This window comes from Suricata suricatta, chromosome 10 (genome assembly GCF_006229205.1).
Source record: "Suricata suricatta isolate VVHF042 chromosome 10, meerkat_22Aug2017_6uvM2_HiC, whole genome shotgun sequence".
NCBI lineage: Eukaryota > Metazoa > Chordata > Mammalia > Carnivora > Herpestidae > Suricata > Suricata suricatta.
Window position 1 is genome coordinate 78,348,223 of NC_043709.1, and position 25,747 is coordinate 78,373,969.

At 39.5% G+C, this 25,747-nt stretch overlaps 1 pseudogene; it reads left to right on the plus strand.

The window, feature by feature from the left end:
- The first annotated feature begins 2,605 nt into the window (after nucleotides 1–2,605).
- Nucleotides 2,606–18,773, plus strand: LOC115305256 (annotated as a pseudogene).
- The last annotated feature ends 6,974 nt before the right edge of the window (nucleotides 18,774–25,747 follow it).

The following is a 25,747-nucleotide window of genomic DNA, read 5'->3' on the forward strand; positions in this document are numbered from 1 at the left end:
ACAGAGCTAGCCACTTACTCTCTGATGAGATTAGATTTTCAGTTGCTCGCAAGTCACCACCAGAAAGTTGAAACACATTATGTTGAAAATTGAAATTATTTCATTCATTCAAGTAACACCTACTGCTATTCATAATTTCTCTTCCTGTATATAAAAGATTATTTTTCTTCTCTATTTTTAATTTTCTTCCTGCCAAAAGAAAGGAAGAAGCAAAGAGGCAAATAATGCAATGATTATAGTACTCAGGTACTCACTGAGGCAGATAACCTGAGCTATTGAAGGACCAAAAAAAAGAATTAGAAACATAAAATAAGAAGATAATTAAGTGGAAGATTCACTGGGTGCAGACCTTTGAGACACGTAGAGTCGATAGTCTTTGGTGAATGCTGGGGTGGTGGGCAGTGATGTGAAATAGCAGAATCCCAGAAAATGGTGTCAGCCTTTAAGACTACTTGGATGGTAGAGAGATCATCTAAGAGGCTAGACTGGCTTGACTCAAGAATGGAACCAGCTTGGATATAAAGCTTGTGAATAGGTCTCAGACAGCATGAATAGTACAGCGAGACAGAGATTGATAAGGAAAATCCTTTAAATGCAACAGCATGCTCCAGAAGTAAGAGCTTACCTTGAACAAGTGACTCAGTCTCTTTGTGCCCCAGTTTTATGGTCTATAAAATTGTAGAGTACCCATCTTTCTTTATAGGATCACTGAGTGGCTAAAGTAGGACAATGATTATGAAGGCTTATTGAAAAGATGTAGCCACTGTGGTTCCAGAATGTACTCCTTTAGATCTCTTCCTACAGAGAAGGGCACTAAATAGGATTGTTCTTTAGTTTAATAAGCAAATATTGGATTCTTTCACAAATGCTTTCTAAAATTTTGTATCAAATGCCTTATTCCTACAAATAAATTACAAATGTTTCAAAAGAAAAAAAGAGGAGGAGATAAGAAGGAGAAGGAGGAGGAAGAGGAAAAGGAGGGAGAGAAGGGGAAGGAGAGGAAGAATCCTTCGCAGGACATAGGGGAGATGAAAGGGGGTTGACGAGATAGCAATATAAAGATTCCCAATATGAGATAAGAGTGGACTAGAGCCCAGGAGAGAAATCTTTAAGGAATGATCCAGAAATTCCTTCAACATCCAGTGAGCCAGAAGTTCTCACAGACCCCTGAGGAGATAGAAGGCCAAAGTGCAGGGAGTACTAGGTACAGAGGCAATTAGCTGGGAGTTTAAATGTGGGGAATGGGAAGAGACAAGCTGCTATTGGCTGGAGGGAGCAGCTCACCAAATCTGTGTGCTGCAGGGATAACTGGAAGTGTCCTCACCACACGGGTTTGTGTAAGGTTGTCTCATGTGCAAACTGCTAGTAAATTCAAGTTAAGAGGCTAAAACCTGAGTGTCCAATTAGATGTTTCAGCCAAATTAATGTGAAAGAGATGTTAACATGTTTTGAAAGGAAATCTGTACTGTAAAACTCATGTTTTGATGAATTTTTAAATTCCAATAATTTTTAAAAACCATTAGTTATCTTTTAATACAGCATCTACTATTTGGATGGGGTAGGCAAAAGGCTACTACACATGTATTTTTTTTAGAAAAAGTTTGATGTTGTGTCTAATGAACTGAGAAGAAAAGGAATTTGTTCATGTATCTCCTGAGATAGTAGAAAAGAGATGAAGGCCCTACCAGTTGGGTAATGTGATGGTAGTGATAGCTGTCTTGATGTGACACTGTGAATCTTCAAAGTTAACTTTGGAAGGAAGATCTCAAGTGAAAACTGCAGCTGATCAACCAGATTCTAGTCTTGCTCCTTAGCTTTTGCCCTTTCACTTACAGCATACAACTTCATTTCCAAATTATCAGATGGACTATTGCTATGGCCTCCAATGCCCAGTAAAGCTGAACACTCTTCTTCCATTAAAGCATGGAGATTATGTCAAAGGGTGTGGTTTTATACAAGCCAAACAGAAAAGCTGGGGCCAGAGGCCCTGAGTTTTGTTTTAATAAGCTGCTGTTGCTCTTGTCCTTCCATCAGCCTTTCTGTAGAGCCAGAAGGAAACACTAGAACTACAGCAAAAAGAAATTTGATAAAACCTCAGATTCCTTATAGATGAAAAAAGCTATGACATACTACTTCCTTCCTGTTTGCCACACACACACAAAATTGCATTGCCAAACTAAGTGTACTATTTACCGCTATACATAAATCCAGATATAGGCATTTGCTCTATTATATGTCATAGATATGTTTTTTACAAATTGAAGGTTGTGGCAATCCTGCATCAAACAAGTCTTTGGGCACCATTTTCCTAACACCATTTGCTCATTTCATGTCTCTGTATCACATTTTGGTAATTCTTGCAATATTTCAGACTTTTCATTACTATATTATTATGGTGATTGGGATCAGTGATCTCTGATGTTACTGCTGTAATTATGTTGGAGCATCCCAAACTGTACCCACATAAGACAGCAAACTTAGTCAATAAATGGTATGTGCGTTCTGACTGTTCCACCAACCACCTGTTTTTCCATTTCTCTCCTTCTCCTTGGGCCTCCATATTCCTGAGACACAACACTGAAATTAGCCAATTAATAACCCTGCAATGGCCTGTAAGTGTTCAAGTGAAAAGAACAGCCGTACATCTCACACTTTAAATCAAAAGCTAGAAATGATTAAGCTTAGTCAGGAGGCATGTGGAAAACTGAGATAAACCAAAAGCTAGGCCTTTTGTGCCAAACAGAACTTAGCTAAGTTGTGAATGCAAAGGCAAAGTTCTTGAAGGAAATTAAAAGTGCTACTTCAGTGAGCACATGAATGATAAAGCATAACAGCCTTATTGCTGATATGGAGAAAGTTTCAGCGGTCTGGATGGAAGATCAGACCAGCCACAACATTCCCTTAAACCAAAACCTAATTTAGAGCAAGACCCTAACTTCTGTTAATTCTATGAAGGCTGGGAGAGGTGAGGAAGCTATAGAAGAAAAGTTGGAAGCTAGCAGAGGTTGGTTCATGAGGTTTAAAGAAAGAACCCATCTCTAAAACATAAAAGGGCCAGGTGAAGCAGCAGAAGCTGATGTAGAAGTTGAAGTGAGTTATCCAGAAGATCCAGTAAGATCATTAATGGAGGTGGCTATGCTAAGCAACAGATTTTCAATGTAGACATAATTGCCTTCTACTGGAAGAAGAGTCCATCTAAGACTCTCATAGGTAGAGACAAGTTCACACCTGGCTTCAAGGGATAGACTGACTCTTTTTTTTTTTAAGTTTGTTTGTTTGTTTGTTTGTTTGTTTGTTTGTTTGTTTTGAGAGAGAGTGGGGGAGGAGCAGAGAGAGAGGGAAACAGAAGGAGAGAGAGAGAGAGAGAGAGAGAGAGGAAGAGAGAGAGAGAGAATCCCAAACAGGTTCCACACTGTCAGCACAGAGCTCAATGCAGGGCTCAAACCCACAAACTGTGAGTGATTGACCTGAGCCAAAACCAGGAGTCAAATGCTTAACTGAGCCACCTAGGCATCCCTACACTGTCTCTTTTTAAATGGCTAATGCAGTTGATGACTTAAAGTTGAAGCCAATGTTCATTTACCATTTTGAAAATCCTAGGGTCCTTAAGAATTATGCTAAATCTAATGACTTATCAAATAAAAGGTTAGCATACAAAATCTATAAAGAACTTATCAAACTCAACACCCAAAAAACAAACAATTCAGTGAAGAAATGGGCAAAAGACATGAATAGACACTTTTACAAAGAAGACATTCAGATGGCTAACAGACACATGAAAAAAGGCTCAACATCACTCATTAACAGCGAAATACAAATCAAAACCACTAGGAGATACCACCACACAACTGTCAGAATGGCTAATATTAACAACTCAGGCAACAACAGATGTTGGCAAGAATTCAGAGAAATTGCACTGCTGGTGGGAATGCAAACTAGTGCAGCCACTCTGAAAAATAGTATGGAGGATCCTCAAAAAATTAAAAATAGAACTACCCTACAACCCAGCAATTGAACTACTAGGTATTTATCCAAAGGATACTAAAATGCTGACTTGAAGGGACAAATGCAACCCAATATTTAAAGCAGCACTATCAATAATAGCCAAAATATGGAAAGAGCCCAAATGTCCATTGATGGATGAATGGATAAAGAAGATGTGGTATATATATTCAATGTAATGTGACTTGGCAATCAAAAAGAATGAAATCTTTCCATTTGCAACTATGTAGATGGAACTAGAGTGTACAATGCTAAGTGAAGTAAGTCAGTCAGAGAAAGACAAATATTATATGACTTCACTCATATGTGGAACTTACGATACAAAACAGATGAACATAAGGGAAGGGAAGCAAAAATAATATAAAAGCAGAGAGAGACAAACCATAAGAGACTCTTAAATATAGAGAACAAACTGAAGGTTGCTGGCAGGGTGTTGGGTAGAGGGAAGATCTAAAGGGATGAGGGGCATTACAGAGAATGCTGGTTGGGATGAGCACTGGCTGTTATATGTAAGTGATGAATCACTAAATCCTACTCCTGAAAAAATATATATTTTTGATTAAAAAATAATAATGAAATTAAAAAAAGAATTATGCTAAATTTACTTTGCCTATGCTGTATCCAATGAAACAACAAAGTCCGGGAGATAGCACAAAAATATTTTAAGCCCACTGTGAAGACACACTGCTCAGGAAAAAAATATCTTTCAAAATATTTCTGCTCATTGACAATGTACTTGGTCACACAAGAAGTCTGATGGAGATGTACATGTACCACATACAGTGTGCCTGCTAACACAACATTCATTCTGCAGCCATTGATCAAGGTGTTATTTTGACTTTCAACTCTTATTATCTAAAAAGTACATTTTATAAGGCTATAGCTGGCATAAATAGTGATTCTTCTGATAGATTTGGGCAAAGTCAACTGAAAACCTTTTGGAAAGGATTCACCATTCTAGGTGCCAATATGAACACTTGAGATTCATGAGAACAGGTCAATGTAACAACATTAACAGGAGTTTGGAAGAAGTTGATTCCAACCTTCATGAATGACTTTGAGGGGTTTAAGACTTCAGGGAAGGAAGTAACTGCTGTTGTGGTGGAAACAGTAAGAGAACTAGAAGTGGAGGCTGAAAATGTGACTCAATTACTGCAATGTCTTGATAAAGCTTTAATGGATGAGAAGTTGCTTCTTATGGATAAACAGAGAAAGTGGTTTCCGAAGATAGAATCCACTTTTGGTTCTCATGCTGTGAAGATTGTTGGAATGAAAGAAAGGATTTATAATATTAATCAACTTAATTGATAAAGCAGTGGTGGGTATTGAGAGGACTGACTACAATTCTGAAAGAAGTTCTACTGTGGAGAAAATGCTATCAAACATAAAGGAAGAGCTAATTATAAGGCAAACTTCATCATTTTAAGAACTTGCCACACAGATGCCTCTGTCTTCAACAACCATCATCTTTATCAATCAGTAGCCATGAATATCAATGCAAGAACCTCCCCAGCAAAGAGATTACAACTCTCTGAATGCTCAGATGATAGTTAGCATTTTTTAGGAAGGAATCATTTTAATTAAGGTATATACATTGTTTTTTCAGACAGAGTGTTACTGGACACTTAATAGACTATGGTGGTGTGAACATAGTTTTTATATGCACTACAAAACTAAAAATTTCATTGACTTGCTTAATTGCAATATTCACTTTATTGCAGTGGTCTGGAACTGAACCTGTGATATTTTCGAGTCAATGGCTGTGTAATGTTTAAAGTATCTTTGAGAAGATTTTGCAAAGCACACAGTTACTGTCATTCTGAGTCTTTCAGCAGTCTCTACTACTGCTCTCACACTGAAGGTAGAACGTGTAACTGTAATGGGCCAGGATTAACTCAAATGATAACTCTCAAACTCAATCCACAGAGATCTGGATTTTGTTTCTCTAAGCCAGATCAAGAAGTTTCTTCTCGTCAGTTTTGCCCCCTTTGGAGTGGGAGAAGGTAGATGAAAGAAATAGTACCATGAGTTCTGACAGTGTAAAGGCAAATAGGCTAAACTAATTAAAACAGGTACTTACAAAATCTAAAAATAAAAACTATGCTTTTTATTTTAAATGCCAATGATGGCTGGCACCTTTATACAGGAAGCAGTGTGGCTTGCACTTCATATTCATTTGGGACTATAATGCACTTGATTGAGCATATAAAATGTGCAATCGGCACTGCTCATTAATAATAGTCTGTATGCGGCACTTGCAATGTCTTTGTGTGTTTGTCTTTTTAAATTCCAGAGGGCAAAGACCGCTTTACCTTTCTTCCACAGCCCTCTGCTGAGGAGATGCTTCCCTGAACTTGAACAAGTCATTCTTCCTCTTAGAGTCCTGGGTAAATCCTACTTGTAGTCCCTATTAAAATTTGTAGCACAATACCAGACATGGTGTAGGCACTCATGTTTGTATCTGAAATGTGGTGGTTGACTCATGAGCTAGTGGTGTGCTGGAGCCTGCTCATATGAGCCATGGGCCCAGCTTGGGCACATCCCTTCCCAACTCTATGTCTACTGACCTCACCTTGGTCACTTGAGACAGGCCATGGTGAGAGCATTTACATGATGGGTACTGTCCAGTTGATCTTAAGCATTCTGAATATAAGCATTTTGTCTTCTACTTCCTTTTTATTCCATCTACTTTATAAGCTGTTTTACATTTAGCAGCTAGTCTTTCAAGTGAGAACTGTGCTATAACTATATATATTTTTTAAATCACTTTGAATTTATTAAAGTAATTAGTCTGTAGATGCATTTTTATATTATTTTGGATGTTATTTTTGGAAAAGAATTATTCCCTTACTTGGTTTATACAAAGAGTAGTTATCAAAAGGAAAAAATGGTATTCTAATTTTGCCAAAATTATTATTAAACAATTAGTAAAGACTCTAAATTTCCTTTTCCTAATGACCAGGAAATTAAACTGTTGTTTTGTAAAATTAGAAAATAGGTTTGTGTACTAGAAAGTTAATTCTATTGCATTAAAGTTAGCCATTTGAGGAGCTCTATTACCATCTGACAAAATAATTGCTATTTAAACCAAATGCATAATATTTTTTGTCTAAAATGGGCTTCGTGATTTTCAAATATGAACTTTCACTTTCCAGAACGTTCATTAGAGATATTATGGTCTTTTGAGGTTCAATTACCTTTTAACAGGAAGAATGATGCCTCCTGCTCCTCAGAAAGGCAGTGGGGCACCATGACTAGGAGGGAGGCTCCAGGGTTCTAGCCCCAGATACTCCATTTATTTCTGACTTAGAAAAGTCACTTCACTTCTCAGTGCCTTGGTTTCTTCATATGTAAATGGGGATGATAATAGAACCTACTTTGTATGAGGATTAAATGCATAAATACTGTATGTGTAAAACACTTGGGGTGATGCCCAGTCTCAGTAAGTGATAACTGCTTTGCTTCTACTGCTTTTCCTCCTCCTCCTTCTCCTTCTTCTTCCTTATTCTCTTCTTCTCCTTCTTGTCTCCCTCCTCTCCCCCTCCCATCTCCTCCACTCTCACCCCCCCACTCCTCCCTCTCCTCTCCTCTCCCTCCTCCTCCTCCTCCTCCTTCTTCTCTCGAAGTACATAATCTCACAGATACTGGGTACTTAATAAACATGTCTGAATTGGATAATTAAATGATCAGTTACAAGCATGGAGCAAAAGTACAAAGACTGATTGCCTACTAGGTGTCAGGATAGAGTGGTGATGAGCAAGACAGAAAAGGTCTCTGACCTCATATGGTTTACATTTTAGCTGCATATTGTTGAGTCCAAAATGTATGGGAAACTGGTCTTAATGTTCAGAGAGTGAAAGACAGGTCTGAAGTGTAAACTTCCTGGCAGTATGTATTCAAGGTTATATTAAAGAAAGCATGGATAAACATAAAAATTTGGCTCTGTGTAACAGAGGTCCCAAATAGCTGCTGCATAAAGTAAATAGAAAGTTGTTCCTCATAACTGTTCAAAGGCAGGAAGTCCAAGGCTCCAGAAGATTGTCCAGGGACATGGGTTCTCCAAGGTCCACCATTGCAAGGGTGTTCTCTGTCTGTAGGGTTCTTGGTAGCTCCCCATCACATCCACATCCAAGCAATGGGTGGGAGGTAGGAGGAAGACCATGTCCCCTCCTCTAAGGGAGACGCAGGTATCAAATTACATTCTTTGCTTCTGTGCATAACCCCTTAGGTGGAACTTCACAGAGTGACCCCATCTACAAGGGAGCAAAGGACAGATCTTGAGGGATGGCTGATAGCCTTGGCCACATTCCATCCCTTTGAACATGTTTGTATTATTCATTCTCCACAGAGAATACCCTCATCCCTTCCCAAGGAATACAATCCCAAAGCTTCATCCGCTTCCTGCATCTAGGTCAAGATTGAGGACTCTCTGGATGAGATCAGCCCTCTACATCAACGATTCTGATGTGGCTCTTTATAATATGGTGGCCTATAATTATGAGACAAATCATCTGTCCCTGAATACCCAATATAAAAATGGAGTGGGGACAGGATGACAGAAATAAAACTCCCACTGGAAAAGGGAAAATGAGAAATGCACAACTGCCATCAATCTATGAGAATGATCAAGTCCTGTTGGGAAGGAGCTGTTCAAACTCCTGCCCTGCTGGGGGGTGTGAGTCCTCCAGTCAGCTTGTCTGGCAGCTGTGACATTAGCTCTCTGGGAGGACTTCCTTCATCCATTGTCTCTCATGGCTGCCTCTGGAGCAGACACTGGAGAGTTTCCTATCTTGGGGCCACTACAGCTTCCACACCCCACTTCTTGTTGATGTCAATTTATAGATCCAGGAGTTGGGTTGATTTGTCACGGGTTTTGGCAAGCTGGTTTTCTGGCTTCTTTGGCAATATAATTCTTTTTATAATTATAAGAATGCCTTCCAGACCATTTGTTTCTGCTCAGCTCCATGTGTGAGTAATCACAGCTAAGGTTCTGGACTTGATATAGATTTTAAGACGAAACATTCTGGTCTTCATAAAGACCTCAGTGTGACTTAGATTCCCAAAGGAAAGATTCGCTTGTAGTGAGTGAGACTTGATGCCACTTTTCTGCCCCATGTTGACAAGGGTGTTAAATTGGTAGCCCACCCATCCATCAAAAGGGGGTGATCCACTTAATCCTAGCCCCAGGTTCGGCTCCTGGTTGTAGGGGCACAGTATTCCAAGCTTTCCTTAGGTCCACAAGCACGTGTCAAATTAGCCTGAGTGGGCCAAGAATGATCAATCTTTCAACCTAATTCTACAATAAAGTCGGCTTCCTTCCTTTAAGACGTCCTCTCTTGAGATTGTCCATGTAACCACCTGAGAGTGAGATCACACCCAGGACTTTAAAAAGGAGATCTTCTGTGGTACCTCGCCCAGAAACATGTCTCCTCCGGCTCTGCCCAGCACCTAAGCTACACGAACCAGGGAGATGCCTGACCTAGAATAAAGATTTTGTCACTTAATCTCATGAGACTTTAAGGAAACAGCTTCATTTCTTTAAAAATAGTTTCTTCATCTTTTAAATGAACAAGATTGACTAGAGCCTCCATGTCCCTACAATTCTTTTATTCTGTAGTTTTTATAAATGTATATGAATATATACATATATATACATACACATGCATAATATATAATATATACTGTATCTATTACTTAACTCTGATGTCATTCTAGTATCCTTCTTCTATGATTAGATATTCTTCCCTAAGTTACCAGGCCTTAAATGATAAGGAGCTCCCAAAATATTCTTTTTGTTCTTATTTCTACAATGCGTTTTGAATATGTTATGCAAATTTAGCAAGCCTTTTATCAGAGTTGTAGTACATTTTAACAGAATTCTTCTGGTTAATTTTACCATATTTTTTTCAGGGGAAATTCCATGTAATAAAAATACCATGGCATTGGTAATTAGACATGGGTTCATTTTCAAATACTGCCATTTAAGCTGTATAGTTTTGGGCAAGTTATTAAAAATATTTAGTTGCTCACATTAAGAATTCAAATACATTCTGCTCAATACTCCTTCCTTGCTCCTTGATAATCTTTCAAGCAGAGTTCTTAACAGTTAGATTACTTATAGCTAAAAGAACAGTTTAATTTCATTAATTAGGACTCACTTTTAGATAGGAAAAACTCTTCTTAAATCTAAATTAAAATTTCAATCTCACAGGGTGCCTGGGTAAGAAAAGGTAGAGTTTATTTAAAGAAAATAAATAGATAGATGTGCCTAGCTGGCTTAATTGGTTGAGTGCCCAACTCTTGATTTTGCTTCAGGTCATGATCTCACTGTTTGTGGGATCCAGCCCTGTGTCAGGCTCTGCAATGACAGCATGGAACTATGGGGCCTGCTTGGGATTCTCTTTCTCCCTCTCTCTCTACCCTTCCCCTGCTCATGCTCGCTCTCTCTCTCTCTCTCTCTCTCTCTCTCTCTCAGAAATATATAAATAAACTTTTAAAAGTTTGGAGGTACCTGGGTGGCTCAGTCAGCTAAGCATCTGACTCTTGATTTCAGCTCAGGTCATGATCTCACAGTTTGTGAATTCAAAACCTGCATCAGTCTCCGTGCTGACAGCGAGGAGTCTGCTTGGAATTTTCTCTCTCTCCCTCCCTCTCTTTCTGCCCCTTTCCTACTCATGATCTCTTTCTGTCAAAATCAATACTAAATTTTAAATTTAAAAAAAATTAAAAATTTTTTCAATCTCTAAGCAGCCTGAGATGTGGTTGGTGATCTGCATTGGATAAGGTATCATAGTCTTTTCTTTCTCTCTTCATCTATTGCCTTTCCAGGGTGAGGGAAGAGGAGGAGGAGCATAGAGAAACACAAATAAAAGTATATATGTATACTTTTTTTTAAGTATATATTTTAACCTAACTCATCCTGCTGTTGTAGTTCCTTCAGAGTGAATGCTAGTGCTGACTGGCTGGCTGCCATAGGTGTTCATTCAGATGCTGGCCCTTTCATGGAGCGGAGATGTAGGTTCCTCAGTGGACCCCATAAGCCACAGTTCACAACATTAATGAGTTTTCTAGCCTACTCCTGTCACCTCTTTGGCGTTGGCCATATACCTCCAATCTCCCAATGTCAACAACCCTCCCCCAGGGCTGAGTATTTTAAGATGATCTAAGTCCATCAGGTTTCCAAGGCATCCACCTGACCCACAGAAAGCTCACCGGTTGTCACCACATGAAACTGGTAATGCAAGCTGTGTCATTCTAGTTCTTTTTCTCGCCATACCAATAAGGGCTGCTCCTTAAGAATCCACCAGGGAAATGACTCAGTAATTGCACTACTGGCTATTTACCCCCCAAATACAAAAACACTAATTCAAAGGGATACAAGTACCCCTAGGTTTGTACCAGCATTATTTATAATCAAATTATGGAAGTGGCAAAAGGGTCTATCAATAGATAAATGGATAAAGAAGATGTGGTACATGCACATGCACACACACGCACACACGCGCGTGCACACATACTGGAATATTAGTCATAAAAATGAATGAAAGCTTTGCATTTGCAATGACAGAGATGGAGTTAGGGAATATAATGCTAAGTGAAATAAATCAGTCAGAGGAAGACAAATACTCTATGATTCCACTCAAACAAACTAGCAAAGGAAAAAAAAGAAAAAAGAAAGAGGGAGTGACAAACCAGAAACAGCAAACAAACTGATGGTTACCAGGGGAAGGTGGGTGGGGAATGGGTGAAATAGGTGATGGAAATTAAGGAGTGCACTTGCGATGAGCACTGGGTGTTGTATGGAAGTGTTGAATCACTATATTCTATACCTGAAACTAATATGACACTGTATGTTAACTATATTGGAAACAAAGGGAAAAAAGAATCAACTAGGGAAGAGGCAAGCATGACTCTCTCTGGTCAGCAGGCTGTCAGACTTCCCAGAATTCTCTCTTCACACTCTGTTCCATGGGCAATACCAGAGCAGCCTACCGATGCCCCAGCATAGCAAGCCTCCAGTCTCCGTTCAGGGAGCTCACAATGTTTAAACCAATTACTTGTCTTAGGGAAATAACACAGTTCTACCCACTAGATTGGAAACATACTAATCCTGTGAATTCTGTACTTCAAAGGATTTTTGAATTTCTAGTCTTTTGTCTGCATAAGTGGTAGGGGCTAGGAGGTGACAGAATCAGGACCACTCAGCTATATTTCAGTAAGTCCTGCAGAAATGTATCTAAGAGCAACTCTTTAAAATGTGGGGGTACTTATCAGCTAGTGCTCCCAACTTTGAGACTTTAGCTGAAACCTGATACAATAAGGTCTCATTCAACATTCCTGTTGCTAAAAGTAATAATGATGATGATGGTGGTGGTGCTAATATTATTCACTAATATTTAGAACTATGCACTAGGCATTGTTCTAAGTACTTCAAGTTTACTAAATATTTAACTCTCTAACAACCACATAAGGTTGTGTTTCCATTTACATATGCAGAAACCGAGGCACAGAAAACCTGAAGAACATGTCTGAGTTTGCACCACTAGTAGGTGGCAAAACTGGGATTTAAAGGCAGGTAGCTTAGCTGTACAGTTTGTACCCTTAACTAATACATTTTCCTGATTCTTCCTATTAAGGGATTTGGACTTTATCTTGAGGTTGATGGAAAAGAACTTAATTTTCCCCCCTCACCTACAGAATAAAAACAATGATAGGCAACTGACAGAATGGGAAAAGATAGTTGCAAATGACATATCAGATAAAGGGCTAGTATCCAAAATCTATAAGGAGCTCCCTGAACTACACACCCGAAAAACGAATAATCCAGTGAAGAAATGGGCAGAAGACATGAACAGACACTTCTCCAAAGAGGACATCCAGATGGCCTACAGGCACATGAAACGATGCTCAACATCACTCAGCATCAGGGAAACACAAATCAAAACCACACTGTGACACCACCTCACGCCAGTCAGAGTGACTAAAATGAACAAATCAAGAGACTATAGATGCTGGCAAGGGTGTGGAGAGACGGGCACCCTCCTACACTGTTGGTGGGAATGTAAACTGGTGCAGCAGCTCTGGAAAGCAGTGTGGAGGTTCCTCAAAAAATTAATAATAGAATTCCCCTATGACCCAGCAATAGCCCTGCTAGGAATTTACCCAAGGGATATAGAAGTGCTGATGCATAGGAGCACATGTACCCCAATGTTCATAGCGGCACTTTCAACAAGAGCCAAATCATGGAAAGAGCCTAAATGTCCAACAACTGATGAATGGATCAAGAAGATGTAGTTTATATACACAATGAAATACTACATGGCAAGGAGAAAGAATGATTTCTGGCCATTTGTAGTAACGTGGATGGAACTTGAGGGTGTCATGCTAAGTTAAATAAGTCAGGTGGAGAAGGATAGATATTGTATGTTTTCACTTATAAGTGGAACAGGAGAAACTTAACAGAGGACCATGGGGGAGGGGAAGGGGAAAATGGTTGGGGAGAGAGAGGTAGGCAAATTATGAGAGACTCTTGAATACTGAGATCAAACTGAGGGCTGATGATGGGCATGGAGTAGGGCACTTCTTGGGATGAACACTGGATGTTATATTTAAACCAACTTGACAATAAACTATAAAAGAAAAAAAAATTTTAATTAAAAATAAAACAATGAAAGCTACCTTATACAGTGATTTGAAAGATAATATAGATGAAGACTCTGGAACCAGCTCTGATGAGTAGCAGGAACTTGATAACAAATGATATGTATCATTATTTTTCCCTTTCTTTATGAAGTAGTTAGTACCAAGTCAGGACAGAGCATTGCAAGAAAATCATTCCTATAGAACTGTCCAGAACTGCCATTCCTATAGAAATAAGGGAGCACTAGTCCTCACTGCCAAATCCCCATAACAGCTGGCAGAGATATTGAGCCCCACACATGATTCTCCCCTATAACAACTAAAGGATAAAAAATACAAAATCAAAATACATCCAGCCATGACCATATGCAATAGTTTCTTTCCTGTTTGGTTTAGTCCTTTGAAGCCTGAGCCAAAGAATCAGAGAGAAGCTGAGACTGCATCTAAGCTCTCTGATCCTCTTGATGAAGTGCCCAACCAGAGCTGGATTGGGCAGCGACGGGAAAAAGACCCCAAGTTTTATCTTCTCTGGCAGGCAAAGTGTCAAAATTAGTCCCAGACAAAGGACTACGCAAAAACACCAGCATGACGTAAATCCCCTCCATGGATTGAGTTGACCATAAGCAGCAGAGGATTCTAGCTTGAGGCCAGTGATTCCTGTACAAACCAATGGATTTCAGTTTCTGTAAATCCAGGGTATTAGAGAAAGACTTGATTACCTGTGGCTTAGTCTGAATTAAAAGGCGAGGCAATTACACAAAGCTCTCGTTTAACTTTAGGTGGGATTAGGCCCGTACTAACTTTATGACACCGGGTTGCTAAAAACAAATGGCAGTTTCTCACATGCCCTCGGAAAAAAAATTAGGGCTTATATAATTTTTCCAAATTATGAGGCATAGTGCCCAAGACAAGCAGATAGAAAGTGCCTAGAACCAAATGTACCCAGTTTTATGGCTCAGACCAAGTGACAAGAGAATAGTAGTTTCATTTTTGTTTTTCCACTCACACAGAAAGGCAGTGTGGTGTCAGGGGAAAATCAGGATTTAGTCCTGTCTCTGCTACTGGACTTTCAGGGCCTTGAGGAAGGGGGGAATTATGAACTCCTTTTTGTCTCACTCTCCTCGTCTGTCAGTGGGAAGCTGTACTCTAAAACTCCGAGTTCCTCAGTATTCTTTAGAATTTAATTATTATGATTCAAATGCAGGAGGTATTCATGGAAAAGAAAGGGCTAAGGAGATAGAAAGACAACTGGAAAAGTAAGCATCTTCCAAATTTGATAAAGGCGTCTTTCTCCTTTGTAACTTGATAGACCTCAGGAAACTCTGGCTCCCAAGGGGAGAGGACTGAGGGTGTGTGCAGGGGAAGTTACACAGGCAACCTAAATGTTTTCCCAGAACTCATGGAGACTCAACGCAGCCCCACTTCTGGGATGCTGCGGTCTCTCTCACAAATATGTATAACTTTCTCAGTGCATACACAAATATTAAATTCTCTATTTCTCTAGCATCCAGACACATTCAAGAACTTAAGGCTGATTCAAAATCAAACCCAGATCAAACTAATATTTTGTAATCAAGTACCTCCACCTGGGCTGATACTGATTCTGGTGGGCACTTAAACGGCTTTTTGGTTGCCAGAGACATCTTACCGGGAGTGTATTAAAAAATAAAATAATGCACTGGCTTTGCAGTACGAAAGCAGAGTCCATAAACCACAATATCTCTCTGTGAGGAAATAGACTTCCTGTCTGCTATTTTTTTATGTGCCCAATTAAGTGCAGATTTTTGGCTGCGTGAGCAACATAACTGCAGCATTTTTTCCAGAAAAACCAAGAAATGAACTAAAAAAACTAAACAAGAAAAAGTCTTATAAGAAGATGGTCTGATAAGTTCTGGGAGATAATATTTTTTTCTCATTTTATACCTGATATCTTCTAACCTGGATATGACCAACCTTGGGCAGAGACGACTTTAGATCACATTTCTAATGTGCTGGCAGCTCCCCATCCCAGAGGGATTTTCACTGAGTAAGGTGAGTACATTTCAAGGCCTTATATGGAATAAAATAGCAGGGTATTGAGTCAGGATGGGCGGTTCAACGAGTTGGGTGTCTGAGAATTAAAAAATCAAAGTTAACCAAGATTCTTTGATGAAAAATAGGGGCTGGGTGACTTGGTTCAAAAGAAATAAAACCTGCCTGAAACCTAATTACCAAAATAAAATTGAACCTGAATATATGAGGTCTACGAAAGTTCATAGATGTTAATTTTAGTACTGAGTTACACACACCTGGACCCTTCCTGGCTCGGGCCAGCAGCGAAAATGCTAGAATCCTGTGAGAAAGGCTGATGTGTTAAACAGCACCAGTAAAGTAACCAAGCTTCACTGATAATTCTCTCTGCTACCTCAGAGGGACCCAAAAAGCTTTAAGTAAGCTAACATACACTCCTCAGATCTTGACAGAAGTTCGAGTGCTTTCAACTAGGTCCATCGTTTTTTCTAGAAGGGGTCACTGAGGAAAGTACCTCCTTGCTAGGGTTGAAATCAGCACCAGTTTTGAAGACAAACAGTTTGGCAGAGGAAGCCATTCGTTGTTACTTTGTAGAAAGAAGAAAAGGGCACAATATTTTTAGGGAGAAGCCCCAACCTGGAAACAGTTTGCTCTTAGGTGACGGTTCTCTTATCTTCCCCAACATCCTCTTCCAGGTAAATAGATTTGGTATTTTCTGAGCTATTGGCTTTTCTACTCTGAGTTACCAACTTTCTGAATTTGCATTAGTATCAAGATACAGGTTATGTCTGTGCATCTGGGTCTACTCTGCAGCCCAGTTTTCACTCGGCCAAATACACCTAAATTTTACTGTTGGCTCGGGCAAGCTGCTTAATCTTCCACCTTCATTTTCCTCATCCATTAAATGTATTTGGAAATGTATGCCTTTACACTGATGTGATGATGGCAAATCAGATAATATGGCTAAAAATGATTTAAGAGCTTCCAGAAAAAAAGTTATGAGCCTTTACATGTGTAATATTCCGCTTCACAGTAAGTCCAAACCACAATTGTTGTTTTCAAAATAAAGATTATAAATAGGGAAGCAAAATAAAAACATGTGCTTCAGCATGGACTGGTATGTGAACTCAATGCGTTTGTAGGTTTAATGGAAAATGTTGACTTCTAGGAAGCGGAGGGGTGGGGGGAAAGCCTAGTATAGATGCTGTGGTTTCAATAGGTAGGTTTGTAATTAAGGGGCTGTGGCAATTCTGATAATGTTATTGCATGTTTATATGTCAACATACTTTGCTCTACTTCTTGTCATATAAAGGTTCAGTGGCAGTCCTGGTTTGAGTCCTGGTTTGAAATATATATGTTATCAAACGTGAAATAAGCTTGTTAAACTGCGAATCACACCCTCTCGGGAGTCTGCATGCTCTGTGAACCACCACATAGCTGCTCAAAAAGTGCCCTCCTAATGAGGCCAATTCTGACTAATGCATATTCCAAGAATAATACTTGACCAAAATTGAATGCAATTCTCTTGTACTTATTATAATTTTCTATGACAGAGAGCAGAGGCTAAATTCGGTGAAAGTATTGTTTTTCTTCTAAACTCGGGTCTGCCAAAATTTGTTTTTGTTTCTTTCCCCCCTCCCCCAAACTCCTACCCCCCCAGCCATTTCTTTTGGAATGATGTAGTGATCCTAGCCAACTGGGAGACTTGCTGGCATGTGTGGAGTGCCCATTTTCACCACTTTCCTTTACCCCTTCAATAGAATTTTGGTATGGAATGGAAACATTCCCAAATGGAAGAATCATTAACAGCAGCAATGTCAAGAGCAGCCTTGAAATGAGGCATCTGATATTCCATATGTGTAGTGCACTTATCACACAAACAATGTAAAAGCCGTTTGAGGTCTTTAACTTACTTTTTTACACAGAAGAAAATGTGGCAGTGAATCAAATTGATACAGGAATTTTAAGTATGTGTGGCCGCACCAAGTTAGAGAAGATTACAAATTCAGCATTAGAAACCAAAAGAAAAAAAAAGTAAGCCACAGGTAGTATTCTCATATTATATTTGTTTGAGTTGTCAGGACAAAATACTAGAGAGAAATATTTTTATGACATGGAAACTAAGATCTGCTTTCCAAAATTATTTTCCACTAACTTAAAGCTATGTATCATTATGCAAACCTAAAGACTCCTACCCCTGCAGAATTAAATATGTATCTTACAACTGGTAAAAGGATGCCTCTCTCACATATGCAAGCTTGCATAGAATAGGGGGATCTAGTCCCTGTAATAATGGTCCGGGAAGCAGGACTCTCCTTCTAATCGCCAGGACTGTGTTGTTTTGCTACAAATGTATGATTCATTCAGGACAGATGCCAAAATCCCTCATTTCCTCAGGTATAGAGGGAAAAAGGAATCTGTAACAAGTCAGGCTACACTCAATAACTTTAGGAAGAATGTTTCATCCTTTTTTTTTTTATTCTCAGGGACTAGGAAAGACACCACCTCCCTTTTTTGAATTAAAGGGGGTGTGAAGTTCTAAAGAAGGGCAGGGCTTCAGTGAGATGGCACCACATGCCTTGACAGGTCCTGAGTAGGTTTACCTTGGCTTACCTTGAGAACAAGGCCTACATTCTAGACTCCAAATACACAGTACATCTCACTCTGTGTGTTTGTGTTTACTGTTCATTCTTAAAGACATGAGAATGGATAACAGAGTTTAGTAGAACCAGCGATATGGGGATTCGGTAGGTTTAGAGGTTTTGCAACCCAAAGCTTCCTGCATGCTTTCCCCAGAATCCTTAATCAATCTCCAAAAGATCTCCTGAAGCAAATCTTTAAATTTTACAAACATTCCTGTGAAGGTATGTAGATGTTGCTATATGCTCAACCTATCATTACTGTTGGACTTCTCTTTCCAGATGTGGAGAATAAAGCAGGTGTCTATTCTTTCCTCTTCTGCTTTATCTTCCCTTTTTAGGGCTTATGAATGCAAATACCAGAGCGCAAATGTCTACCGACACTGGCCCCACCCCACACGTGCCCACAGGAGAAGCATTACAGAGCTAGTCAAAGCCCGCCGGGTGCTTGCCACGGCCGCTGACCCACACGCCTTGGCTTAGGAAGGCTCTCTGGTCCACTCAGGATTTAAGGAACATGCACTACCATGGGTCATTCAGGGCGGTGACACCCAAGACACCAGGGAAGAATATGAAGGGATCTTCAAACATGGAGACTACTGTGGAGAGTAGAGTTAGGGGCGGGACCTGTGGGTTACAGGTATTTATCAACAACGGGGGGGACTGATGACAGCTAACCTTCATTCAGGGCCTTTTAGCTTACAAGTTACTTTCTCATTATTTATTTAATCTTCACAATTTACCTGGGATGTGTTATTTTCCTTATCATTCAAATAAGAAAACTGAGCACTGGGTAGTTCATTCAATGAAAAAAAATTATTGAAAATTTAGTATTTGTTAGATGCTGCTCTAGGCGCTGGAGATATAAACAGTAAAATTTCTGCATTAAGGGGCTCTGCATTCTAATTGGTGGGGATAAGGGAGACAGATAATAGATGAATCCATAGGTGAAATATATAGCATGTCAGATGGAGATAAATGCTGTGGAGAAAATTATTGTAAAAAAGCAATAATTAGGGTGTATTAGTAGAGAAGGGGGCAGGATTTCTATTTTACATAAGGCAATCAGAAAATGCCTTGTTGAGAAGGCAATATTTAAGCAGATAGCTGCAAGAGGTAAAAGAGCTGGTCAGACACATATCTGCTGCAGGGGCTTACTGACAGAGGAAGGAGGAAGTGCAAAGGCCCTGAGGCAGGAGCATATTTAGCTTGATTGAGGAAATGCCAAGAAGCACTCATGGCTTATGTAGAATGAACAAGCCTGGGAGAAGTAGGACAGGCAGTAAAAAATGTAGCAAAGAATCCCATCAGTGTGGAGACTTGGCTTTTATTTTGAATGAGAGGACAAACCCAGGAGTTGTTCAAAATGTTCAACAGCAAACACAGCACAGAGAGCAACCCATCAGCATGGATGTCTGGCCAGAGCATGGAAGGGTCCTGGAGGACCCACTGAAGTGCCAAGCGTTATCTCTTGAGTTGGTGCATAGTGGGGAGAACCCCTTGTGAATTGAAGGGGAACTTCAGAGAGAGGGGACCTTGGGGAAAAACTATCTAGCAATAGGGATAGAAAGATTTCAATATTTTAACAACGAGTACTCAATTCCAGTATGAGCCCTGCAGAGATCAGCCTTGACAAGAAACCATGGCTGAGTCTGAGGGAAGGAGTAACATCATCAGACTCAGGCTTTAAAAGATTGCTCTGGCTAACGTGTTGAGAATAGACCCTGGAAAGGTAAGGGTAAAACAGGGAGACCAGTTAGGCAGATGAGAGGTGATGGTGACTTGGAGAGTGGTGGCAGCTGGGGACATGGACTGAAGAATCAGATCAGAACATATATTTAGGGCAGAGTCAAGAGGACTTGCTGATGTATTGGATCTGAGGTGAGAGAGGAAGTGTTAAGCGTGATATAAAGAACTAGAATGTTGGGGCTGCCATTGACTGGAATACAGCAGGATTGGGAACAAGATCAGCAGCTTAATTGTAGACACAGGAAGTTTGAGGTAAGTTAAGCTTATTGAGCTCACTTAGCCTGTGAGTTAAGTGCTGTGTTATTATCTTCATTTTTCAGTTGAGGCAGCTGTGGTCAGAGAATTGAGGTGACCCACCCATAGTCACACAGCAAGTAAACAGCACATTGAGGACTCAAACATGCTTCTTCAATTCTGACTTGTATGCTCTTCTCAGGACACCACAGCTTAGAGTCAAACGGTGCTACCAAAGTAGATCACTGATGAGAATCTACTTTTCTGTGACCTACTCTGAGGCAAAATTTCAATAAACTTTCCAACTCTAAGATTGAAGGAATCTGTTGTAAAAGGGAAGAAGAGTTAAATCTTAAATTCACTTGAAAACCCAAAAGGTTATTTTTCCTTAAAAAATAAAACAAAACTGAGGTGAGCCTAAGGCCAGCATGCTGATTGCATCAGAGAGACAAAGATGAAAAGAGGAGAGAGGAAAACGGGCATGAGCCCTAAATCAGCACGTTAGAGGGGCTGGCCCATGAGGCTTCTATTATCAGACGTTAGTCAGAGAGCAACGTTCTTTTGCTGGCATAGAAGAAATCTGAAATAACACATTAATTTTAGGTCCTTTGATATTTTTTCCTGGAGATGTTTTGTTTTGATACATCTGACAACAGCCAAAGAGAAAGCCTCAGAATACAGACATAATAAAAACAGTTGACCATCCGTAGTCACCAAGCAGAAGTTCCACTCTCTTGGTCTTGCTAAGCCCAAATAGGCAGCTTACTAGGAAGCCACGAGGCATCCTGGAGGATTTAAAGAGCAAGACTAAACATTTTAAAGTTCTAGGGTCAGGACTTTCCTCTTCAACTAATGGCTTTGAGACATGATAAAATTGAGATGTTTCTGAGAAGGATACTGTTTTACAATTAAGCAGGAGTTCATTGAGCATAATAGAGGGGTTTTACCAACATGGAAAACCGATGGCACAGCCTGGGAAGCTCTTTCACTGTTTGCCAGAGGGTTGACTTCCAGTGGTTTAGGAAAAAGGGTACCCTCCTTCTGGAAAAAAAAAAGAAAATGAAGAAGGAAAATGAGTTGTGCACTCACCCATTCAACCAGAACTTGTCCAAACCAAGTAACATAACTATAAAAACTGAGACCTGATGGGGGTGGGAAGTTGGGAGATGATATAAGGTAAGTCAATTCTACATCTTTTATAATGCGAGTCAAAGATATATAAAATTGATAAATCAATAAATATGGGGACAATCATCAGAATAAATAAAACCAAGAAGTGTTTGGTGGTTTTGCGGGGCATGGAATGAAGAAGGGACTAAAGACGAGGGGAGGAAAACCTTGTATTCCGTACTCTTCTGTACTGTTTACCATTAAAAAGTGTATGTATATATATTTCATTTAATTTTTTAAATTGAATAAATATATTAAAATTTTATTTATAAGAGCAAAGCTCTGGGGATAGATGGTGAATAAGATATACATGTTCCCTGCTGTCATGAAAACTTATGATTGAGCACCCTGAAGCAGAGAAAGACAGAAATCTAAGGCAAAACAAAGGAAAAATTGTAGTAGAATATTATTTTCACTTTTGGAGGGAAACCTAGATCTATTTTCTGCTAGTGTCTCATTCCTCTGCTTTGGACTAAATTAAAATGAAGGAAGCAGGGCACCTGAATGGTTCAGTTAGTTGAGCATCTGACTCTTGATTTCAGCTCAGGTCATGACTTCACAGTTCAGGAGGTTGAGACCCCCCCATCGGTCTCTGCATTGACAGCTTGGAGCCTGCTTGGTGTTCTCCCTCTCCTCTCTCTGTCCCTCCCCTGCACACAGATGCATGCTCTCTCTCTCTCTCTCTCTCTCTCTCTCAAAATAAATAAACATTTAAAAAACTAAAAAATAAGATGAATGAAAGACATGTTCCCAATCAGTAGACATTTAGCTATAGAAGGCAAGCTCCAGCTCTACCATATTCCTTATGCATTCCTCCCATATTCCTTCTCTTTTCCCCCAAAATCTTCAGAGTTCCTTTCCACACCAGAAATTTAACCACTCACAGCAGAAAGTGTGTAGGATGAGTGGGAAATAGAGGATTTCCCTTTGATTCTAGAACTCTGACATGGCTGTAGTACTCGCTTACCAGACTCCCCAACTGGATCATAAGGAAGATGCTTCCAAAAATAAATTGTTAGAAGCAAACAAGTTAATAAATTTAAATATGCTAAAGGTGACTCATTCACAGAACTGCCGACTTCAAACATGGAGTCATTAAAACTACTAGTGTTTCTCTGAGTTCTGTCCTGCAAAAGCTGGGGGTGTCAGTTTACATTTGTTTTAATAGCTCCAGTAACTCTTTCTTCACATAATTGGTTTCAGTGTATCAAGACATTTTTCCTTAGGCTGCATGAAGTGTTCCTGATTTGGCTAGTTAGAAAAACCTTTTCAGTGTAGTGGCCCACAGTCACTGCTAACCCAGGATAATCGTCCTAATTTTGCAAATAGAACTCAGGTTTTTTGCTGATAATAACACTAATTTACATTTGCACTCAAGCATTCATGCTCTGCATTCAACAAAATTTAATTTGTACCTATGGTGTGCCAAAAGTATAATAGGCATAAGAATACAGGATGAAATAACAAGTCCATGCTCTTAAGAAATACATAGTCTAGCTTACATCAAAATAAACTTCAGAACACTTGTTGTGATAAGCACCAGGTGTTTCATGGAAGAGAGAAAAAAATTTTAGTGAGTGCTTTAATAAAGTAGTAATGGGGATACTATTATTGTCTCTACCCTCAAATGTACACCTCTCTCCATTGTTTTCCATCAACCTTTATAGATTAAGGCTAGGAGAAGAGTGAGATGCCAACTAGAGATGGATATGCAAAAGGCCCTTTCATGGAGAAAAAAATAAAGCAGAAATTCATCCAGTTTGAAAGATTGTGAGAAGAAATAATGAGTAAGCTGAAGAAGTCAGACTCACATGATTTCATTTCACCCCTATCTCCAACCTTGTAAAAGAAGCTTAGTTTGGGTGGAACATATAGAAATATCAATACAGGTATGAGGACACTAGGAATTAAGGTAGCCTGGAGATTGTGCACACTCTAGAAGAAGCCAGCGTTCAGCCTAAAGAATGCTGGTATAATATTAACTTACTACTATCATTCTTCCTGGACTTCCTCCTTTATCATGGTGACTATATATATATATTGAAGAAGAGGAAATAACCACTTTTTAAAGAAATTACGTGACACTAACTCTGAACTGACAGTAACTCCTGAGACCCAGAGACACTGTGTCTCACCAGTTAGAGTCCAGGCTAATGGAAGTCAGGTGATCAGTGTAATTTTAGTTCAGGTTCATCTCACAATGGGCCAGTGGATCTCCAAAATTACTTCATGGTTATTTTCAAAAATTTAAAAGGCATAGTTGACATTTATAACCTTGGCAACTGGTAGAAACCCCCCATTTGTTCTCTGACCCATGGAGTGAGGTTATTATGGTAAGAAAGGCTGAGGGAAAACCCCTAGAAGTTTTCCCATACCCACCAAAATATTAACTGAAAGCAACACCACATTCTTAGAAGAACTGTAGAGATTTGTACCATGATATGTAAGTGGTGATTCCTAACACATCCCTATTCAAATAACCTCTTACTCCTGTGCATAAGACGAATGGACTCTGAAGAATAATAGTGTACGATCATCCACTTAATCAAGGGGTGACCCAAGCGACCCTTGCTGTTTTAAATGTAGTCTCTTTCCTAAAATAAATAACACATTCTCTGGCAGCTGGTATAGAGTTATTGACCTGGTGAACATTTATTTGTTTGGTTGGTTTTTGTATTGTTTTGTTTTGAGCTTGTTAGTGAAGACCACAAGAAGCTTCCTGCCTTCAAGGATCAACTTGAAGAATCACCAATATACAAATACTGTTCTATGCACGTTTGGCTTCTCACATTGGGGACACCAACTGTGAGTTCGGATTTCAGTTTTTCCAGCAAAGCCAAGGACAGCAGAAAGGATTACTCAAGACTCCACAAGTCAAGAGAGGTGAGAGGGAGGCTAAAGGAAGTCTTCTTGAGCTGCTCTCAAGCCCCCATACTTATTAGGCATACATTATAGGAAAGCATTGCATAATATGTCAGTGGCTTTTGTGTCAGTAAGAACTTATAGAGAGTGTGCAAAACAAACCAAGGCATTCCAAGATTACAAAAGAGCAGATGCCAAAATCAGGGTGGAGAACAAGATAAGATATCCCATAAATAATATGGTCTAAGGAATTCAGGAACACAGGCAGAACCCAACCCCTATATATACATTAACTAGATACTGGTCTGCTGTTTTCAGGAGGGCCAGAAAGCAGTGCAATGCATTCCCTATAATCTCCTTAACCAGAACAGAGTTATTTGATTTACCAGTTCTACTACTGTTCAGGGTTATAGTAAATCTTTAGACTCAATCATAACTTAGTCCATAGGATTTTGGTTTTCTCTTCATTCTACAGAACAAACACTTTATCACTCTACTGAAGATATCATACTGATTGAATGTGGTGAGTAAGAAGTAGCAATTTCTCTAGAAAGCTTGAGAAGACATATAAATACTTGAAGAAGAGAAATGAATCCCCAAAAACTGAGGAGCCTACTTAAAAGTCACTGGTATAAAACCTACACTTCTGCCACCATAACCAAATATAAAACTGATGCAACACATGAAACAACAGTGATCTGATCGAGACAACAGGCAGCAAAGGCTGTGACCTCTAAGAGAAGGGAACAAACAAGATAAGACCTAGGATCACCCTAGATTTCTGCATGGAAGTACTTTCCAATTGGTAGCACTAAACACAGAAATCTAAATTTGAGGAGGATGAGGGAGGTGAAATATGAGGGGGCTGAGTAGTAGGCAGAAGGGAGTTATGCAGAGAGAGAGAGAGAACTCTAGAAACCTGACTTCAGGTCTCCTTGAGTCTTTTGCTGATTAATATTCTGTACATATGTAGAGTGAATCTTCATGTTGTCAGGCAAAGACAAATTAGTAGAGAACCACAGGATAAAAAATTCACAGTGCTCACAAAGCATAAGGAGATATTTATTCTGACCATTCAGAGAAGAGAGACCTCTCTGAAAACTGAGAGCATACAATAGAGACTCCAAAAGAGTCACATATCAGTAGTAGGATTAAGCCAGCTCTAGAGTAATGGCTATTCCAGGCCCACCCTTAAAAAGACCATAAAAAGAAACCTAGAAAAGGATTAAGCTATTCCACAACTAACTTACCTGCTTACCAGCACAAAGCCCAATAAAGTTTAAAGGAGGACAATCCAAAGCAACATTAAAAAACAGAACATTCACAGTGTGTGATAGCCAATCAAGAAGAAACAGAAAAACATCACTTATCACCAAGAAAAAAAGAGCCAGTCAACAGAAACAGAGTCAGAAATGGTAGAGCTGATGGGGTTAGCAAACAAT